Source organism: Rhinolophus ferrumequinum, chromosome 26, assembly GCF_004115265.2.
Source record: "Rhinolophus ferrumequinum isolate MPI-CBG mRhiFer1 chromosome 26, mRhiFer1_v1.p, whole genome shotgun sequence".
Taxonomy (NCBI): domain Eukaryota; kingdom Metazoa; phylum Chordata; class Mammalia; order Chiroptera; family Rhinolophidae; genus Rhinolophus; species Rhinolophus ferrumequinum.
In genome coordinates, this window is record NC_046309.1 from 20,746,446 (window position 1) to 20,769,456 (window position 23,011).

Here is a 23,011-nt window from a genome sequence, read left to right on the forward strand (position 1 = left end):
GCAAGAGAAGAAAATACATCGAATGTGAATCAGTCAGAGGGGAATGGCATTAGTTTATTCTAAAGGAGTTTGCAGTGTGTCTATTGATGTATTTAGAGTTAATGGATGATAACTCTAGATAATTCATTTGAATTGATAATTCATTTGAATTACTGTACTGGCCACTTACAAATCTCCCAGCTGGTACTCTTGCCCCGTCTAGTTCCAACATGTCAACTATAGTGTCCTCTTAAAACTATGTCAGATCATGCTGCTCCTCTGCTCAAAGGCCTTAAATGACCCCTGTGTCCTTCAGAGTAAAAAGCATCCTGCGAGGCCCTATGTGACTTGGTCTCTGACTTTCTCTCCTGACTCTCTCCTGGACCACTGTAGCCATGCTGTCATCTCTATGGCAAATCAGGCATGTGCCTCCCTCGAGCCTATGCTCCAGTTCCGAGGTTCTCAAAGTGTCGCTCAGGGATCTCTGTAAGTCCTCAGGACCATTTCATGGGATCTAAAAGGTCAAAAATCAAACAAAAACTCTTCAGGGTCCTCAACAAATTGTAAGACTGTGAAAGACTACTGAGACCAGAACACGGAGAATCACTCCTCTAGCTAACCCCTCCAGCTGACAGGGCTCTTCCCTCAGATGTCTGCTAGGCTCAATCCCACACCCTTTCAAGACTTGGCTTGTACTTCGCTCTCCCAGTGAAGCCTACCCTGACCATCTCCTCCAAACCCCAGACTGCTGATTCCCTCTTTTCCATGCCATTTACTATCTCACAACATACTACCTAATTTACTTAGAAATTATATTTGTTGTCATTCTCTACAACTCCAGAACCAAGCTTCAAAAGCGTGGGTGGACATCATGGTCTTTTTTGTTCGCTGATCAATTTCAAATGCATAGAATAGTACCTGATACATAGTAGATGTTTGTTGAATGAATGAAATGATGAAGAGCTGATATAGATTTCTAAGACATGTTGAAATAATGGTTTTACAAAATAAAGCAACTAATACATACATACATCAAAGTTTAATAAATATTGGAGAAAATGCTTCTGTGTCCATACCATCTAAAGAAGAAATAATAATAAAAAATACTATGACTATAACTTTATCTGGTAAACCAATGGCAGAAGGAAAGAAATCTTTGAAAGTTCTTGTACCAGTGTCTGGGAATGACAGACACCACTCCCATCACAGCTCAGTACTCATTAGCTAGAACTTGTCACATGGCCCCACCAGACCAAATAAAAGGACCGGAAAGCACACTCCCACCCTTTACCTAACAGAAGGAAGCTGGAAATATTTGAGATAGTACTACTACATGACACAATTGTGTTTCAAATTTGAGGGGAAAAAAATTAATAACCAAGATTAATAAAATTTCTTGTGAAATTAGTTCAGAATATATGGTTGTAAAAAGTAAATAAATGCCAATTTATTTTAAATAAGAAGTGGTTTACTGTTGACTTATTTAGCAGAAAATAGATTAAGAGATGTTACATTCACTTGGGAACATTCATTCATTCCCCACATCTCTTCTTCCTGCCTTCTTTTCTTCCTTACTTCCTTCTTTCAGAAAATATTGATTGTGTCCTTTTGTGTACCACTAACGGTTCTAGTGATGGGGACACAATTGTGAATATACAAGATTCTTGACCCCCATAGAGCGTAGAGCCTACTGGGAGGACACAGACAACAAGCAGGTAAACAGAATTTTAATATCAAAATAGTTACAGATTGTGATAAATGTTATAATGGAGATAACATTCGATAAAGAATAACTGAGATAGTCAGGAAAGTCTTCCTAAAGTGACATTTGAGATGAGATCTGTAGACTCTCAAAGAACTAGTCTTGCAAAGACCCAGAGGAAGGCAATTCCAGACATAGAACACATGGGAAAATCCTGGCGTGACTGAGAAATATCAAGGAGTCTGGATGGCTTCAACTGTGGGAGGAAGGAGGACAGTGGCAAAAGATGAAATGAGAGAGATGAGCAAAGACCAAACCGTGCAAGGTTTTCTTGACAAAAGCAATGGGTTTAGATTTTTTTTCTTAGAGCAATAGAAAGTCACCAAAGGATTTTAAGCATGGGACTGACGAGATTCCTTTCATGTTTTTAAAAGATTACATTGGCTTCTGGGAGAAAAACAGTATGTATGGGTGACTGTTAGGAAGTGAAATGCAGAAATCCTGTTGGTTTTAAGTTTAGATAACGTAGGTGGAGAGAAAAGAATAGATTCAACCCATATTTAGTAAGAAACCCAACAAGATTTCCTGCTGGATTTGATGTGGAGAAAAAAGAGAGACAACTCAAAGACTGAGGAATTTAGCTGAATGGTAAAGTCATTGATTGAAATGGAAAAGAAAGGGAAGAAATAATTTGGAATTGAGGGTAATGGAGAGTTCTTTATTTAACATATTAAATTTGTTATGCTTCTTAAATACCCAAGAAGAGAGCCATGTAGACTGGAAGCTTTAAGTTAACACGAATTTAATATTTATTAAGCACTTGTTACGAGCACGGTGCTCATTATTTTATGTATGTAACAAAGCCACCAATTTAAGTCATTCTAGAACTTGTGTACATGTTATAAGTGAGGTTAAGTTTTAGTATTAAACATATATTAGTATTTAGCATTATACATGTTATAGTTATCTATCGATCTATCGATCTATCTATCTATATGTAAATGTTTTATTTTGTCTACAACTGCTTTGATCTTCAGTTTGAATCTACTACATCTGAATAGGAAAAAATTGACTAAAATGTCCAATTCACTCTAAATCTAATCCAATCCAACATTTTAAAAAGTATAATGTTCCTTTCTGTAGAATGAAAGTGCTCTGTCTCTCAAAAGGTCTCCTGCGTTCTTCTGCCTCTCTGCGTAAGGAGGGCGTCCTTCGATGTGGGGGTACGTGGGAGAGCTTCTACAATCTCATGGCCGCAGGGGGGAGTCAAGGGGCTGAAGCGTGATGTCCTTCGCCTCTTTGGCTTCTAGTGCAATATTCTTCCCCCGGGAGGTATTTAAGACTGAAGTTTAAGGTGAGCATAACTGATTCCGTCGCTCTAAGCCCAGTCATGGTCTGGCAGTGATCCCCGGCTGGCTAGAGCTCACGTATCTCCTGCTGGTCCAGCTCCCTGCTCTGGGTCTGGCTCTGCTTCCCATTTGGTCCAAGTCTTTCCTGAAATACTGGCAACTAGGCCTCTCACGCTGCTAAGGTGACTCCTTCTGATAAGCTCTCCAGCCAGATGCTCTGTAACTTGGGGTCAGTCTGTACCACACAGAATCAAAGGCAGCGTAGAAAGCTAAATCTGCAGGTCTTCCTCCCCCTGGCCACGGTTCATTTTCATGTGACTGTGTTTTAAATTGGTACATGGCAGCCGGCGTGTGGGCTTCCTCTCAGTCTCAAAGGGAGAAAAGGAAGATACAAAAGGACCTCTGCTCTCTCTGTGTTCCTCTCACTAAAAGAACACCCAGCTCTAGGCTGGAGCCAAAACCCAGAGAGGGGAAAATGCGGAGAGATTTATTCCCTTCCCTCTCACGCTCTCCTCTTCTTCCTATAATTCCCCTTATTTCGAAAGGGAGTGTGTTTTACACCAGGGACAGCCTGGCCACCACGGTAGGAGGGTGACGGCTCTCTATCACTGAGCAACTGCTTAGCTGAGCCCTAGTGAGCCCTAGTGCCTTCCTGAATAACAGAAGTTCGCACATTTGAATACGAATATCGTACTTCAAACCCACTGTAAGAAGTTCCTTCAGAAGTTGATGCCTCGGGAAATGTAAGGAAGTAGCACCATCTGGTGGGTGAGCGTGAAAGAATTTGCAAAATTATTTCCTGAGGAATGTGTGATTGTGGGCACTTTAAAAAATTATTTTTGTCATAGATATAATCAAGTTTCCAAACAAAAGCTTTTTGAGAGCTTGGGAATTGAGACTTGAGAAATGAAATCCTCTTCTCGGAAAACAGGGACAAATAGAGGGTGTATGACTCTTCAAATTACCACTTCTGACTGATGGCTGTTCACATGAAACCCAGGTAAATGAAAGCGACCTTTGGTAATGATGAGAGGGTTATTTACAACCTGAGCCTGTTATCATCAAAGAACGGACTGTCTCAGTAATTTTAGAAAGTTTATACATGCAAGGCCAGGGCACTGAGTACAGGCCTCCAATTCACTTAACATTTATTAGTAAAGGGCCAGCAGGGGGCCTTCTTCACATCTATTTATTGGGCCAGTGTCAATGTAAGAAACTTCCAAACATGTAGAGAACTTTTATGAGTTTATTTGAGCCAAATTGCCAACAATTGCCAGGAACCAGAAATCTCAAAGGATTGAGAAAATGCTCTGGAAAATGGCGATTTTGCAGTTTATTTTATATATCAGAATCCAAGCCGATGTAAGGAGGATTACGTGAAGTCCGTCGGTGGTAGATTAAGGAGGCAGGAGAAAGGAAACAAAGTGAGGGAAATCTCTGGGATTGGACATAAAGCAAAATGGAGAGACACATACTGCTTTTACATTTGTGGGTACAGGATAGTTAATCCACATTTGCAGCACACAGAGATGGTATGCGGGGAACAAGATAACAGTAAGGGGTTCTGTGGTCTCTGCTCTGGTGCAGGTGGGTATGTCCTGAGGGGTCTGGAAAATCAGATTACTCTGACATTTCCAAGGTGTGTTATCCTAGAAGGATAAGAGCAATGGACTGGGCTCACTTAAGGTAAAGGCTGACCTTTGCCGAGGAAGTTATGTTATAGGCCTGGGACACCAGTACCTGCCATGGCCTGCCCAGGTAGGAATTTGTGATCAGACCATCCCGTGTGTGGTTACTTTCGGTCTCTGAGTTTGTTGGGCCTGCCAAGTAACCCTTTGAGTGTTTGAGATTTATTGCATAGCCCTCTTTTTGTTCACACCAGTATCAGAAATTAATGTGAGAAGTTTTAACAAAGGCAGGCAAAATAAAGTTTTCAGCTTTCAGGTATCTGTGTCCCATTAACTTAGCTGACGTTTCCTGAGCCGTTGAGGATTGCATCCTTGAGAAATTAACTTTGGGGTTCTATTTGGTCATTTTTGAAAGATGAACTTAGTTAAACAGAACAGCAATGTAATGAACGTGTTCTGGAATCCTACCCTGACGGTTTTGTCCCAACTTTATCTGAGAGGTTCAGTAGCAATGAGAGAAAGGTAGGCCCGGTCTATAGCAGGGGAAAGTAAAAGAACAAGCAAAGCAAGTAGACGTTACACCTCTTACAACATGTTATCCATCCAGTTATCATCGAGCTTCATTAAGTCAGGCTTCTTTACACCTGATTTTTTGCCCCTGTGGTTATCAAAACCATATACATTTTATACGGTTGTAGGCAGTAGGCTTCTGTGGTCAGAAAAGACGGCTTAGCCCAGGAGTCGAGAGCCCAAACTTTTGAACCATATTATTTCTTCCTTTTTCTTTGTTTTTTTTAAGATCTCATTACCTGAGCTATCAATCTCCCCCTCATTTCTGATTCCCCTCACCCTAAGTAACTACTGTAAAAAGAGTTAGCTTGGCATAAAGATAAAATGATTATAGTCAATTGTCTAGCAAATACATCATTCTGTTTTTAAGCAAAAAGGACAAAAAGGAAATTACATTTACTGTGAGCTTATTATGTGGCAGACACTAGTTGCTTTAAGAAATATTTTAGACCAGGTCAAGGCTGAAACATGACATGAGATCCTCTGTATGCCCCTGATAGCACAACTTCCTGTTACAGAATGTTCCAGAGGCTTTGTCACCATTACAGAATGTTCTGAAAGACTGAGACAGACACCAGACATATACAGCACATACCCCGGTTTGCTTGGGCGCATGATGTCTATAGAAGAGAACTGAAACCTGGTCCACATATTGTGTTCAAGCATCCAAGGCCTGTCTATTATAGAACATGAGATGTCCTGGAGCAGGCTGGCCTGGAAAGGGACCTCAGAACCTATGAAAAGATGTGGAAGGTCAGGCCTGAGCCGGCTGCTTGCCGGAATGTCAGAGGGAGCTGTGGATGTAGCAGCAGGAGGCCACGCTTGAACTTCCCTGACATTGTCCTCTGCCCCCTAAGCTTGAATGTGTTATAGAAGGAGACAGCCGAGACTTTAAGTGACAGATCTGTTTCTAGGAGCCTAACTGTTACAATATCTCTGATCATGAGACTCTAAAGGAGTTTTCCTATCAGCCAGAGATGGACAGAAGCATGAGATCAGCAGCCTATGGGTAAGAGCAGAGGACGTGAGAACAAAGCAACTGCAGGCAAACCTCACACATGGAGCCTCCCAAACATAAAAACTAATGGGAGAAGCTGTTGCCAAACAAAAGACCAAACTTTCTACTAGTCACGCAGCTGTGGACTCAAAGCCTTGACATTCAGGAAGTTATTATAAACGTGAAATATTTTTATGTCCTAGCAGGTGAAGCCTAAGACTATAGAGATTATATGCATTGAACTTTCACAGTTAATCTTACAGGAGAAAAACTGAGGCTGGGCAAGGTAATTTATCCGACTGCACAGAGATTATAAGCATCAGGACCAAGAATCAACACCAGAACTGTGTTATTCCAAAAGCCCGGATCTTTCCCCTAAACTAAAGCTTCTCAAGATGTGGAAGATTCAATGGAGTATAATCAATAAGCACTTAAAGTGTTCCAAAGAATAATGATGAAAAGCAACATTTATTGGGCAATTGATATATCCTAAGTGATTTGGCTGTGCAACCATGGAATTTACTGAGAAATTTCTCAGTATTTTGATTTTTTTTTGTTGTGTTTTTGTCAGTCAACAAATGACATCAGGGCTCTATGCCCTTGAGGTCTAGATTTCCCTTACGCTCAGAGTGAGCGTTAGTTAATAGGACTCATTTCAAAGTCCTCAGCCAATAAAGGGATCAAACTACACTGTCCCAAAGGAGATGAAAATGGAGGCTTTGGGAAAATGGTCCAAACCTAGAATTTGTACCCCAGTTGAAATATAGGCAGGCTTGTGGATTTCTTCAAGTGCTTAGACCTCGTATGCTGGATGGAACGAGTCCTTATATAAGAATGGATGGTTGAATACCTGTGAGAACTGGCCTTGAACACTGCCTCTTGAGTAAGATGCATGTGACTAAGCAGTCAGCAGAGAGGAACACGGGGAATAGATAACAGTCAGCCCACCCAAGAAGCCCATCTCCAGTGGATGGCAAAGAAGCAGTGCTGACCTGTTGAGCATTTAGAAAGCTGCGCTACTCTCCATGTTTGTGAAGGTTGTGTGTCCAGAGGCTTTGCATAAAGCCACCAAAAGAGCCAAGGGGGGAAACGGCTATCCTATTGACCAAGAATCAGGCCCTTCCCCATTGTCCTAGGAAATGTAAGCCCCAGGGATTTTGTAAGCGCCAATGAGGATAACCCCAGTTATAAATGAGCATTGAGTTTGGTAAGTTGTAATTTGGAGATGGTTTTATTTAGAAAACAAATAGCCATGACATCTCCTGCACTTTTGTCAAGGAACTATTACCATCTGTAATATATATATATATATATATATATATATATATATATATATATATATATACCCTCTTTCTATTCACACAACACATTACTGAGGCTTAGTGTCATCTTCTTTTTATGGATAAAGAAATTAGTCCTTAAAGAAGGTGCGCAACTTGCCTGTATTCACATAGCTTATAAGCCTTTCTTAATATGAAGAATTTAGACTTTCACACTCGCCAGTCTTATAAAAAGCACTGCAACACAGCCTCCTCCACATGAAAGCTAATTCAAGGAGTCTGTGACCACAAACTATGTAAACAAATTGTTAGCATAAATAAGATGTGTAGCAGAGTTTATTCTTAAAAAATACTCACTGATATTTGATAATGTATAGAGTACAACAGGGTTGTCTGTAAACAAGCACATCTTAGAATTTAATTGGAGAGATAGAACATATATTCATAAAGCTGTTTTAACTAAGTTTCAAGCTAGTGTTATAGATAATAGCAAGTATAGGAATTTGGATTGGGACATTAGTAGATGGTGCAATGAAAAGATCATTAGACAACTCAGAAGATGTTCGTTCCAATTCTGACCCCAAGCAAGCCACTTCTCACTACTTACCCTTCAAGGTTCTTAATTTTTCTGTGCCTCAGATTTGTCAGTTAGACGCTGTTGTTGGTAATATATTCCCTTCTTTTGTTGAAGGGTTTTTAACTTTCTATGTACAAAAGTGTTTACAAAACTATAATGTACTATGTAAACAAATGAAAGATACTGTTTTCCCTCTTTTAATTAGTGCCATGTCTTCATGACTCCTAATTATGATGATTAATTTTATGTGTCAACTTGGCTAGACTGTAATACCTAATTGGTTCATCAAACATCAACCTAGATGTTGCCATGAAGGTATTTTTAGATTTGATTAAAATTGAAATCAGTGGACTCTGAGTAAAGCGGACTACCTTTCACAGTATGGAGGGGCTTCATCCAATCAGTTGAAGGTCTTAAGAGAAAAAAATGAGGTTTCCTGGAAAAAAAGGGTTTCTGTCTCTAGACTGACTTGACACTCAAGATTACAACATCAACTCCTGCCAGAATTTCCAGCCTACCCACCAGCCCTCCAAATTTCAGACTTTACAGCCCCCGCATCACATGAGCCAATTCTTTAAAATAAATCTCTCTTTCTCTCTCTCTCTCTCTCCATCCCATGGGGAGGGGCATATATATATATATTTATATATTTATATATATATATATATAATACACACACACATATATATACATATATGCATATATATGTATACATATATGTATATGTACACACACACACACACACATCCTATTGATTCTGTTTCTCTGGAAAACCCTAATATAATTGTTTTCCTTAATAAAGAACTTACTTTGACAAGCAAAATGTGGAAAACAACCAAAAGAACTTCAGAAAGTACTATTTTACTCTCAACATATTTTCTGTTGGTCTTTTTTTTTTTTTTTACAGGAACCTTTCTTGACTCTCCATCTAAATCAAGCCCCTTGTTAAATGCTCAAACCATTTCATTCTTTTCCTCCATAGAACTCATCACAGTTTCTAAATATATATGTATTTGTGTGATGTTTAACCGTCCATTCTTGAATGTTTATAAAGTAAAATAGAGCATGTTTCATAAATATCTTCCATTATTTCAATGAAATATGCACATAAAACAAGAATGTCTGCTATTGTTTGGGCTAGCTGGTTTGCCTACTGTGGCCTGAATGCGTGTCTTTGCTCAGGACATTCCTTGCATTTGGAATACTTTCCCTCCCAGTCATTCCTTGTCCAAATGGGATGTAGGCCATTCTCTAAGGCCAAGTTCAATGACCCTTCTAAGCTGAAACGCCCAATTCCTCTAGCTGAACGTGGTCACTACCTCTTTTGACTCTGTTTCTCTTATGGTATTCATCACTTTATATCCTGTATTATAGTTATGTGTGTGCTTGTGTTGCTTCTACCTCTAGAAATAACAATCTTCTTAAGGGTAGCAGTTACTGATAAATTATAGTTTCCATCAAAGCCTGATATAGCTCCTTCCCTGAGACATCTTGGTAAACGTATGGTGAATAAATAAACCTTTGTCGGTCATTTTGGTTTCTGAAGTTTAAGCTCTTCTCTTTAATTTGTGCTATAACAAGTTCTGTAAGTAATTTCTATCACAGTGACTGTAAACTTTCATGTATGGTAGTGGTTTGATGGTGAACATTTATTAGGTAGTCAGGGGATGAAAAGTAGCAGCATGGGGCTTTAGCTATGAGCTTGAAAATTGGCTCAAAATGACATTTTAAATGAGGGAATTTTATGAACAGAGATAGTAAAATGGCACAGGCTTTGATGTGTACTCTGGTGACTGTTCTCCCATGAAATGTTCTGATATTTATTAGTGATGTTAACTCACTGCTAAATACATAACCAAAGCAAAAGACAAGTACCCATCAAATGTTTCACTTTCAAAAATACTTCTGTGCCCTCAGTGAACAGTGTGTACTTTTCATCTAAATTCAGAACACTTTACTGACTTCACATTATGCAAATAGACACAGTGGCACAAAGAAACAGGTTGACTTTCCAGGGGCAAAAAGCAGAGCTAGCATCTATTTTAGGTCCAAGAATTTTAATATTGCAATTTAGCATATTTGACAATCAATATCTTGTACCTGTGGGAGAAAATTCATCAAAATGGTATGGTTGGAGAACAGATTTCTTCTTGAGGGCTACTCTCAACTAGTTTTACAGTTTAATGCATCTAAAATTTCCTAAAACCAGAATTATTCTAGAAGATAATAATAACCCACAATATGCTCGCTCAGTTCATTGATCTGATAGTTACTGATTAATATCGTATAGTAGCACTATGTTGAGTGCTGAGGTGCCATCCATGAAGAAAATATAGCTCCTACCCTCAAGACGACCACTTTTTTTTTGTGGTTCATTAGGAAGGGGTAGACATATACACTGACTGAACCAACTGGTAAATCGCGATTGCTGTTTAATGTTATTTTTAGTTTTCCCTGCTATCAATTCACCATAATAAAATACATGATCTCCTGTCCTATCTTGCACCTGAATAAGGGAGGTCTGTTTTCCCTTTATATTGCAGTTGTCCCTCCCCTACTCAATAAATACAAACAGAACTCTTCAGAAAGAAAGCTGAACTGTTTAGGAGTCAAGCCCGGTGAGGAAGATTATACTGGAATCTTTCAGAAGGGGAGTGGATAGAGGCTTTTGTTTGGAATTGAAGAGGAGGGTGACTGGGCACTAGAAGTGATTTCCTGAGGTGGGTAAGGAGTTGGGTCTTATTCCCACTCAGAATCCCAGCGGGTGGCAGGACCTCTGCTAGGTGGCTGGTGGCTAAATCTCTGTTGCTCCAAAGCCCTCCAAGCCTTGGAGAAGGGCCCTGGGGCTGAGCTGAGCATGGAGCAAGGGGACTACACGAGCAAGGGAGCGGCCGACCTTCATATAGGCCACATGGACTTGAGCAATGGGCATGATAACTAGGCAACTAGAGTGAATTCAAGTCAAGAATACTTTCTTCCATGACAATATAGGATGAACGATATAATGCTCCCCGGGAATCGTGAGCAACCTCAGAGGAGGGCTCTCTAGTAATTAGTATTAAACAGGTTGACAAGGGAGTTCGGAGCGAGGTTTATTTTGATTTTTCAAATTAAGGTAATATGACTTTTGTTTCACCCAAGTCTCATGGGGCAAATTTATATCTCTTACAAGAGAGTATACTATGTGTTAGAGATCCTCAGAGGAGAAAGCAATTACCACATTTTCTAGATTTTCAAACTTATTTGACCACTTTACTGTTTATCTATTGGAACATGTCTTAAAATGGATGCATATTCTATCTGTTTTGTTTTCATGTTCAAAAAAAAGCTAATATCTTAGAAGCAGTAAAATAGCAGAATTCCCTGAAAGGAATTAAGGGTGAAAGGAAGGTATCATAGGGGAATCAATTTTTTTTTTTAATTGACTCAAAAGATACGTAGTAAACAAAGTAAAGACAGCATGCGTGTAGATGAAAATATGTAGGAAAAGCATGAGACCCAGAAAACCTGAGCATCATTGGCAGGCAAATAATTTGACACCTCTTTTAATGAATATACAAAAACTACTTGTTAAGCAGTATCTACAGGGTATGGAAAATTATATTAATAAAACATTTTACACAGAAGTAAATTCTTTTACTGATTGGCCTCTACCAGTCAAATCATAGTCAATGTTCTGAAAAAAAAATGTGACATTATTAGGGGTATAGTCACAGATTAAAAATTTAAATAAAAAGATGAATCACATCCCCACTAAGCATCATTGTGACCTGCATTTTGGACCTTGGAATTTCAGCTGTTTATAACCACTTGTTTGCAAGAAAGGTCGGTAGAGATAGCTAATTCTAGCAAGAAGAGTTTTGTTTTGTATTTTATTTCCATTCAAGGGCTTGCTCTTTTTTGGCAGAAGTGAGATAAAAAATTTACATTTGCCAAGGATGGCAGGCCAAAGCCTGCATTGTCTGGTGTGTGTATGTGGGGGTGGGGAGTAAAACACTTTCCTCTACCCTTCTATGTTCTTTTGGCTGCTCTAATGTCAAATAGTCATGAGATAGATTACATAAAAGAAAATAACCAAATTTAATGACATACACATGTATGGGATTCCCACAGAAATGAGAATCAGGGGCCTCACATACATAAGGGGTTCAGACACAGAAAGTTAAAATGAAGTCTATATGGCATTCGTAGCTAAGGATGAGATAAGTTACCTGGGGGCTTCAAAGAGGAGGAAGGTCATTCATAGGACAATAAGAAGAGCAAATATTCCATAATTATGTATTTGCCCTGCCGTATAGATGGGTCATACAAAGTTATTTCTGGTAATAACTCTTATTATGGGCAAGATCCCAGTTTACATTCCTTAAGGGAGAGGTAAAAGTTTCTTGGGAGACTGCAGAGTCTCAAATGCCTTCAGCTAAAAATAATACATGTGCCAGAGTGGCATGTCTTGGGGAGGCCTGCTCTGAAACCCTTCACTGGCAGTATATTTTCAGCGTAATACAGGGCTGTACAGCATTTTTATAGGTTGACATACGGCTGGGGCTGTCCATGTGATCCACGTCTGAATCTAGCTCGGAGGTCACGGAAGTTTGCGAAACAAAGAGGTGTTCATCGGAGGGATGGGACATGAAGCAGTGTAGCCAAGTCTTGTTTTAATGAAATACTGTGGCATACATGATTTCTCTTGATTCTCACATCATTACGAGCTGTGTCGTCACTTCCATTTTCAAGATGATGAAACTGAGACTGACGAAATTAACCTACCTTAGACAAGGTGAATCAAATAGCGGAAAATGGAGCATCGCTCCTCTGTATCTCACCTGTGAACTGCCCACTACCAGCCTGAACAGTCACTGTGACGCTCACCCAAGTGAGAGAGTCTTTGGTTCAAAGAAATCAATATATTTAATCTTTCAATAATTCTTTATGACACAAGTATGAAAGCAAATGAGAGAATGAAAGTAAATTATCCACCTGCTTTAGGTTAGAAAAACACCTTTTTTACACTCAATATAAGGGCTGCTACACACGCAACAGGCTCTTAATAGCTGTTGGTGGAGGCAGCAGTTCATTATCTGACCTCTTGTAAAAATGTGAATCATAACAAAAGGGACAACCACATAATTGGACCCTGCGACTGCCAAGCTCCCTCCCTTGTCCTGGAAGGCCTCTGGTTTTCAATGGCGTTGGGAGCTGTTGTGAAAACTGGCAAATCCAAATCCAAGCCGTTGTGGTTTGTACAGCTCTTTATAGAGTTAAGGTAAGCACACTTCTTTGTAGCAAAACACATGCAGTGAAAGTCCTTTGGGATAAACATTCCTAAATAAAGTTGCTGAAACACTGTGGATTTTTAACCACAAAGTAATTCTCTAGTAATCAGTTTTGAATGCTGACAAGATGGCTTTCTTCCTGGTTTCTTATTTCTGACCTCTTTAATTCCCTTCTTTAGCAACATTAAGAAAATTCCAAAATAATTCTTTCCAAGGACTCTGTCAGCAGCTGTAAAACCTCTAAACTTCTGTTTTTATTTGGCTAGTCATTAAGTGAGATCAGCGTGGGGCTTATGTCACACTTTCTAGTTGAACCAAGCAGCTTCTCAACTGGTGAAAAATGCAATACTTCAATTACTGACATCCCACGAGTTTTTAAAACCTATTGTGACGTTACCATTCTGTAGTACACAAAAAGTATATGCTAAATTCTGACCAATATGTAGGTTATAAATAGTTTAAACTCATTCATTTGACAACTTATTTCTTATATGTATTTTTTTGTTTGTTTTTTCTTGCTATCTTCTTTTAGTAATTAGACTGAAATTAAAGAATTTGGAAAAAAATCAAAGCTGGGCATACTTTAAAATACCAGGATAATTATTTTAGTAAACAAATGGGAAACTAAATAACATTCAAACCATGGAATGCAACTCTTTTACAAATATACTTTTGCTGTGACATGGACACATACAAACACACACACAGCAGCGAGGTACCTCTGGGATCAGTTCATGCTAAAATAATAACAGAAACCGATAAACACAGTTTATGACAATTATTTTATTGAAAGAGAGTGATCAAATGCTTTTGTACACAGTGGTGGTTCAGCATGGTTTATTTCTTTAGTAGAGTCTTACCACACCCATGAAAGTTCCTCTTTAGGATCGGAAACACATGGCTGTCCAACACTGAAGTGTACTCATGCAGTCATAGCGGTGAAAGTCAAGGTGATTTCATCAAGATCCTTAAATAGTATCAAAAGAGTCTTCATGTTTGGTTCCCAACTATCTTTTTGAATTTAGATTTGTGCCCCATCGTCCTAACCTATCCCCACCCAGTAGCATAAAGCATGGACTTTTCTGGCATTGCTTCTTTGTCCAAACAATTATTTTTGCTAAGAACTACTTGTACCCCTTTCGTGTCTATCAGCATTTTCATTTTTCTCTTCTGACGTAGCACTTAAAATCCTTTTCATTGACCTTGGGGACAAGTGAGCAGTGATCCTCTCTGTGTTTTAATGTCACTATGTTAACACCTGTGTTATAGCACTTAACACAATCATGTGTACCACCACTAGAGTTAGGGTCTACACTCTTAATGACAATTATACAATATACATTCAAGCAGCATATACTGTGTTACAGCTAATTCCAAAAATCCAGTAAAACCACTTGCCCTGGTATGACAGTGTTTGATGTGTACTCTGTGTTTTTAATTTTTGCAACCTTCCCTAAAATGTTTCACAAGGTCAAAGAAATAGATAATGAATATTCCCATTGTCAAAAACAGTCAAAGTAAATCAGTTTGAAATTTTTGGGAAGAACGGTATTACATAAATCCAAGAAATTATAATTAACATGTTTAAAATAATCATGACAATTCAGGCAATTAAGCTTGATTCGCTCCTAAATCCACCCATCAAAAAGTTTATCAGTTTAAATGATCATTTTAAATGATCAGTTTAAATGATCAGTTTAAATGATCAGTTTAAATGATCATTTAATGATCATTTAATGGAAATATAATGAAAGCCAAGCCACATATGTGATTTTTAATTTTCTAGTAGCCGCATTTTAAAAAGAAGAACCGCATGAAGTTCATTTTAGTAATATGTTTTATTTAATCCAATATATTGAAAATATCATTTTAACATATAATCAATATGAACATTCAGATATTTTACATTATTTTTATACTAAAGTCTCACAAATGGATGTGTATTTTACATTTATAGAAAATTTTAATTCAGATCAGCCACACTTCAAATACTCAACAAACATATAAGGCCAGTGGCTACCATTTTACATAGAACCAATAGACAATGATGGGAAAATTTTTTTCCCTAAAAATAACACAAAGGCAGTGCATGGTTTAGAAACTGCATCCATATGATCCTTTTGTAAATTTAATCCATGTTTGTCCTGGTCTCAACATTCTGGTGATACAAAGGAGTTTTTAATAAGAGCAATTACTCAAATTTGATGAGCTTGTTTTTCTGTTTTGCACTTCATGGGACAATGGTCTGCTGCAAAATTCCCCTTCACCCCAGTATTTTTTCAGAGTCTCCGGGGATGTCTTGCCTGAGTTACAACCAATCCTCTTCCCAATCTCAGTTGAGAAGTCTCTTGAAGGGATGCATTATCACTCTCAAAAGCCATGTCTTCCAGGGCGTCCCAAATCTATTGTTTAAGGATCAGAAACGGCACTACATTCCAATAACAACTCATTGTGCAAGCATGGCAAAGTGTCTACTTCCAACATACAGAAAATGTTCCTCTGCCAAACCTTGTCTTCTGTCATGAAAATTGCTCCTTCAGCTTCCACGCAAAGCACCTCTCTCCAAGCAGCTGTAATTTAATAGAGATCAGGACAGAGACCGTTGGCCTCCGTGGTGTTTTTTTGCAGCTCCCAGGCTTCCATGCACAAACTTCCTTAACTTCCTAGCCCAAAACAAAAGTCCTCATGACAATCAACCCTTAAAAATTAGGCCTATTGGGCCTGTCTTACCAGTTTTCAAAAGATGCCCAAGTCCAGGCAGTGGGCCCAGTCCAGATGGAAGCTGAGATCCCTGCCATATAAGCATTTACATGCAAGTTAAGGCTATTCGGATGCAGAGACAGATAGAAATATATCTAACTTTATGAAGTAGATGTTATTCTGAAACTTTTATATACATTGAAAAACTATAATTTCATATAAAATGGATTATAGGAGAGCAGTGTTGGATGTTCCCTGAGAGAGCCTCTTCTGATCCAATTCCTCTAATTTTCCAGATGCATAAAGCGGCCTGACCAGTATGACCCTGCAAACTTGAATTAAATGTGGTCTCCTCTATTTTTCCATATAGCTACAGTTCTTCCAATTTCTGGTTTAATGAGCTTTCCATTATACCAATTGCCTAGGGACATTTTATATTTTAAAGAGTCCTATGGAGAATGATGAAAAAAGGTTGGGGGGAGGGGCTTCTTTCTGTGTGTTATTTAATGGGAAGAAAAAGAAAAAGGAATTCAGAGATTGGAGTTAAGAAGCCTAAATCTAGCTCTGTCACAAATTGGCAGCATTCAGCATTTTATATGAGGAAAGAGTGAAGAAATAAAATGGAGTCACTACAGTCAAGCTGCTAAATTACTAAAATAAGTAACGTGAAATATGAGGAAACAATTCTATTCTTGCTTTTACTAGCCTGGGAACCTAAACTTTTGAACTTTTCAGTTGTGCCTGGAGATTTTATATATATATATATATATATATATATATATATATATATATATATATATAGTATAGGTAACCCCTGAAGAACTTAGGAAAGAATGTTCACATGTCCAGACTACCTGACATCCATTATCCAGACCACTGGGCATTTGGAAGATTACCATTTCAAATAACTCCAGAGGCTAAGAATGCAAGATTGATTCTTGTCAAGAATGTACTTTTTGCTATAAGAACTCTCAGCTTTTCTTTCTTTTTTAGGACACCCCAAGCATTGCCTAGATGTGTTTTCAATTTGCAAATCCTAAGACCCATGAATAAATCTCTACCATTTATTTCTAACCAAAGCCTCCTGACTCTTTGTATTCAGTTGACATAGACATGGCACAAAGCAAAGTGACTCTAGTCCTGCTTGTATTTTTTCATCTTATTCCAGATATGGATGAAGACTAACAATAAAGTCATTTCTATGTATAGTCCTGGAATGGAGTATAAAACATGGATTCTCATGGCATTTTTAAAAGACATATAATTATTTTCTTAAAATACTTGATGAATTGTGCTCTTGTTCAATCATTCATTCATTCAACAAATGCTTATTGAGCACCAAAATGTAAAGAGCATTAAGCTCATTTCCAGGTGTAGAGTGAAAAAGACATTTCCCTTGTTCTTATAACACAAGAAGAGACATAAAAACAAGAAGACAAGGAAATAAAGGACTAAACAACAGAAGAGAAGCAATTTCAGTACTGTCTATGGTAAAGGTGCACGTAGAAGAGATACGGGTACCTAACCCAGAGAAAACTCCATGGAAGTAGCGATACCGAAGCCGAGACATTAATTATGAGTTGGAATTAGCTAGAAAAGGGGTGGTGAATTGGGTAGGGCGATGAAGAATGTCAAGGTGAACAGTCAGAATGAAAAGTTCATCAGAAGATTCAGAGGTAAAAGAGCACAAGTTAAAATTACTAAAGAGTTTCAGGGAGGAAGTGGGTGAGATGTACAAGAGCCATTGACAATGAGTTGGACTTCACTGTGAGGGGAATGGAAGATGCTGAAGATTTGAGTAGCTTGTGAAAAGATCTGATTTGCACGTCAGGAAGATCCTATGACTGCAGGGATGATGAATCAGAGGAAGAGAGAAAAAGCCTTTTTTTTAACTACAAATATTTTGTTTTATTTTCTTCCAATTTTTTTCCATACTATTTTTTCACAATGCTATACAGTTTTGCATTTTTCATGTCTTACATCATGAAAATTGTTTACAATATAAAATACTCCTCAAAAACATGATTTTATATTTTATTTTTAATGGTTATGTTTTTAAATTTTATTAAATTTACTGGGGTGATACTGGTCAATACAATTATATAGGTTTTGTGTGTACAATTCTATAATGTATCATCTGCACATTGCATTGTGTGCTCACCACCCAAAGTCAAATCCTCTTTTGTCACCATATATTTGACCCCTTTTATCCTCTTCTACCTTCCCCCTTCCCCATTTTCACTATGGTAACCATCATACTGTTGCCTGCCATTTGCAACAACATGGATGGTTCTTGAGAATATCATGCTAAGTGAAATAAGACAGGAGAAGTCAAGAACCATATGATTTCATTAGTATGTAGGATATAAAACTAAAAGCAACAAATGAACAAACAAGACAAACAAAAACTCATAAACATAGACAACACAGAAAAAGCAGTTTTAGAAAAAGACTTTCTGTTTAGCCTACTCTTCCTAAGGGAGAATATTCAAATTCAGGATGCCTGCAACTGGACTTTTTATCTTTTTTCCAAAATCTTTCCTCACTCTCTTTTTCTATTAATGGAACTACTACTATCTTTTTCTCTTCCTTCACTTTAAGCCCTTACATTCAATACATTGCTAAATCCTGTTGATTCTATTCCTACTATGTTTACCACAACCATTTCCTCCTTCAGATTTTCCGTGCCACATTTCTTATCCATGTCTTCCCCTTACCATTCACAACAATAGCTTTATAACAAGACACAAAATCTCCACTACATAATCCATTTTAAGCTTTTCATAAATGAAAACTATTTATTAATAAATTATTTTTTTCTATTTTTAAAATTTTTTTATTTAAAGTTTATTGGGGTCACAATTGTTAGTAAAGTTATATAGATTTCCTGTTTACAATTCTGAAATACATCAGCTTGTGTATTCTGAAATATATCATGTTGTGTATTCACCACCCAGAGTCAGTTCTCCTTCCATCACCATATATTTGATCCTATTTACCCTCGTCTACCAACCCCCTCCCAATAAATTATTTTTCTTAAAGCACAAATCTGATCATGTAAATTCCTCGCTCAAAAATCTCTTAATAGTTTTCCATTGTCTACTGAATAATCAGACCTCAGTGTACTCTAGTGTTATTGCTCAACATTTCTCTACATAACTCATGTCACTCCTGAGCCGGATTACTACACTTCATTGTGTGAGAACGCTCTATTCTTTCCAGTCTCCATACCTTAGCCTACATTGTTCAGTCCACCTGAAACCTCTCCCCTGACTCATTCTGCTACCTTGCTTCCCAGAACTGTGCAGCTTTAATATTACCTTTTCTACATCTTCCATGGTGTCTTACGGGGAACTTCCATAGTAGGTTATTTTTTTTTAATATCTAACTTATGGTAATGATTTCCAAATGCCAGTCCACAAACATACTATTGGTGACAAACTGTTCTCCATATTGAATGGACAAACTGTCCATTCAAAATGAGATAAACAAGAACAGTGTGGCAAATTTTTATATAGATGAATTTATTTCATTTAAACTGTTGACCATTGTTCTGATAATATGTCCATCCTAACGTTTAGTATTAAAATATCTTTTCTCTTTAATGACTATTTTTAAAAAATCCTTACTTGGTAAAAACAAAAGCTGGTAACCTTATGTGTGTCATCTCAGTTTTTAAGAGGAATTTCATTGGTCTATGAAATCCAAAGTCTGCATATCACTTTTGAACTTATAATAGTATAAATGATCAATTTTTTTTTTCAAATGTCTTTCCCTTGTGGACCTGAGTCAGTGATTATTACTGACATGAGATTCGTTGCAGAAAGAATATATAAAAAATAACATAGACACGTGTTTTCATCTCATAACCTCTTACACTAGATGGCTAAGTGTGGTGGACATGGCCACCAGTCACCCAGATCCTCCTTCCAAAAGGACTTGTTAGCCCAGCTGCTGGGAAAGCTGCTGGCAGAGAGCTTTCATCTGCCAGCCCCTTCAAGGAGCTGACTATAGAGAACCACCTCACTGAAGGTTATGCTCCTTTATTGATGGTTCACAACCAATGACTGACTGACATCGTCTTGGGAATACTCCGAAGGGCCATTTTAGCTACAGAGGTTTTCCTGGGATGAGCCAAAACTGCTGGGGACAATTCAGCTTCTGCTGCCTACTCCTGTTTCCTTCCCTCTCTTCACTAAGTGTAGGTCCCACAGACACTCCTACAACCTAAACACTAAACTCCATTTCAGAGTTGTCTTCCTATGGAAACTAACTAGCTTCATTAACTCTGAAATCCAAAACTATGTTACTGATCTTTGAATCCTCCTAAGGGCCTTTTATACTCTATCTTAACATACTAGATATTTGAAGAAATAAAGGAGATTAATTAAGGTAGATACTTACTTGATCGAAGCCATAATTCTCCTTAGGGGGGAAAAATGAAACAGATTTTGGTAATAAACCAATCATTTGTGTTACTTCACTGTGAATATATCACAGAAACTTTACTTCAGTATTGGTAAATTCTTCTGTTGGAACTAAAACTGATATGAAAATTCTAATTTAAAATATCAAAATTATATGATGTCTTAGAAAGTTTCATGGGCCTCTAAAAAAGAAGAAACCGACTTTAGCACACAAAAAGGAAATTATTAGAAGAATGAGGAAGCTCATAGAGATTTTACACAGGACAGAAACCAGGCCAACAGGAATTAATGCACAATCACCTCAGCTATGACTCTCCCCAGAATGAATCAGCTCCTGTTTTACTTATGAAGTAATTCCACCTGAAACTCAAATTTCAGGGAGGAATTGTTTGATTGGCCAGGCTTAGGTCACATGCCCACCTGTCAGAGATGGGAGGACACCTGAACTGACCATCCTACCAAGACTACCTACAACAGGAAAAGAGGTAGCTCCTCAAATGACAACTGAAGTGCTGTTACTAAAATACAGGTGAACACTGATGAATCTGCCTGCCTTTCACAAGTCTGTCAGATGACATAAGTCTGTCAGATGACATAAGCATAAACCATCCTGAGAAATCAAGTCTCAGGATGAACCAAGGAAATATTGCAGCATCCAGTGCTCAATAAATGTAGCCCAAATGCCCTATGCTTTCTACATGGAGGGGTACTGAATAAGTGGAAATATATTAATAAGATAGGCTCTAATCTTGAACAAACCAGAAAATAGAAAATGTAGAACTTAAATCTGTGAACATAAAGTGAGGACAGATTGCTTGAATTATTGAGATTATTACTCAATTTTTTTGTCTTTTGATAATGGAAGTTTATTTTAAAATATGCTATTTTTATTATAGTGATGTAGTATTTACAATACCTATGATTCTAGATGGATGAAGTAGCTGACTAATATGTGATTACTTATTGTCTTATTCCTCTAAGACAATTGTACATGCTTTGTTTTTTTAATTGAATTTACTTACATACCTTTGTGGTAGGAGTTGCCAGGTAAAATACATAATGCCCAGTTAAATCTAAATCTCAGTTAAATAACAAATAATTTTTTAGTATTAGCAGTTCCAAATATTGCATGGGACATACTTATACTAAAAGTTACTCATTGTTTATCTGAAATTCAAATTTAACTGGTGTCTTGTTTTTATTTCCCCCTAAATCTGGCAACCCTATCTTACAGCATAAACCTGATATGTTTTCCTGTCTGACACTCTTTTTCTTACTGATGTGTTAGTTAGTTCAAGCTGCTATAACAAAATTTCATAAACTGCGTGGTTTACAAGCAACAGAAGTTTATTTCTCACACTTCTAGAGACTGAAGTCCGAGATGGGTGCCAGCACGGTTGAGTTGTGGGAGTGCCCTCGTTTAGGTGGCAGAGAACCAACTTCTCATTTTATTCTCACATGGCAGAAAGAGGGCGAGAGAACACTCTGTGCTCGCTTTTATAAGGGCATTTGTCCCATTCAGGAGTGTTCCACCCTCATGACCTAATGTCGTCCCACAGGCCTCACATCCTAATACCTTCACATTGGGGGCTAGGACCTGAACATAGGAACTTGGGGCAGAGGACGTAAACGTTGAGTCCATTACAGCTGGGAACCACATCCCTTTTCCTTTAGAAACTATCGACCTACAGTGTATGTGGTGTGGGTAGAAATGACCCATATCCCCCAGGTGCCTGATCCAAACTTTACCAATCAGAACACTGCAAACTCCATGTCATAATTATTGCTTAACTAATGGTACATGATGCGCGTCGTGGCAAAGAGAGCCAGACCTAAAACTTTTGCTTTAGTTGTGAGAAAAAAGGAGTTTGCTTGTTTTTTTCCTGAAATTATTTCTAAGCTGGGAGGTGATAAGCCTTGGCTGTAGAGAGCCAGCTCACGGAGAGAGCCTGCCCAAGAATTGTGGCTCCACAGAATAAAGCTGAAAGGTAGAGACCTACAGACATCACTGAGCCTTGGACCCAGCTAATCCTTAAGAGGTCTACCTTAGACTTTTCAGTTAAGAGAACCAATAGAACCATTAATTATAATAATCATCATAATAGTTATTATTTTACATAAGCTACTTGCACTTAGATTTCTGCCACCTGCAGTCAAGAGTCCTTTTTAGCAAAGATATTTTGAGGCAACAAAAAGCACATGCAGTAAAGTTATTAAATAAAAAATCAGAGCCAAATATAGGGAAGCAATATAAGCCAATCCTAAAGGTTAACATAGTTCAATGTTTTTCAGTGTATGATATGTACACCACTGATAGAGTGTGAGAGGATTTCAAGCAGGGTACAAATAATTTTTCACTTTACTGTTTAATATGTACTGTAATGTGAATTAAAAATATAGCTAGCACATCAAACCCAACTGTTCTTTTAAAAATACATTTGTTGAAGTAAAAAAAACAAAAATGATTTGATTAAAATTAGCATATAAATTGCTCTTCTGAAAGTAAGAGGAAACGGCAAACGTCATGAA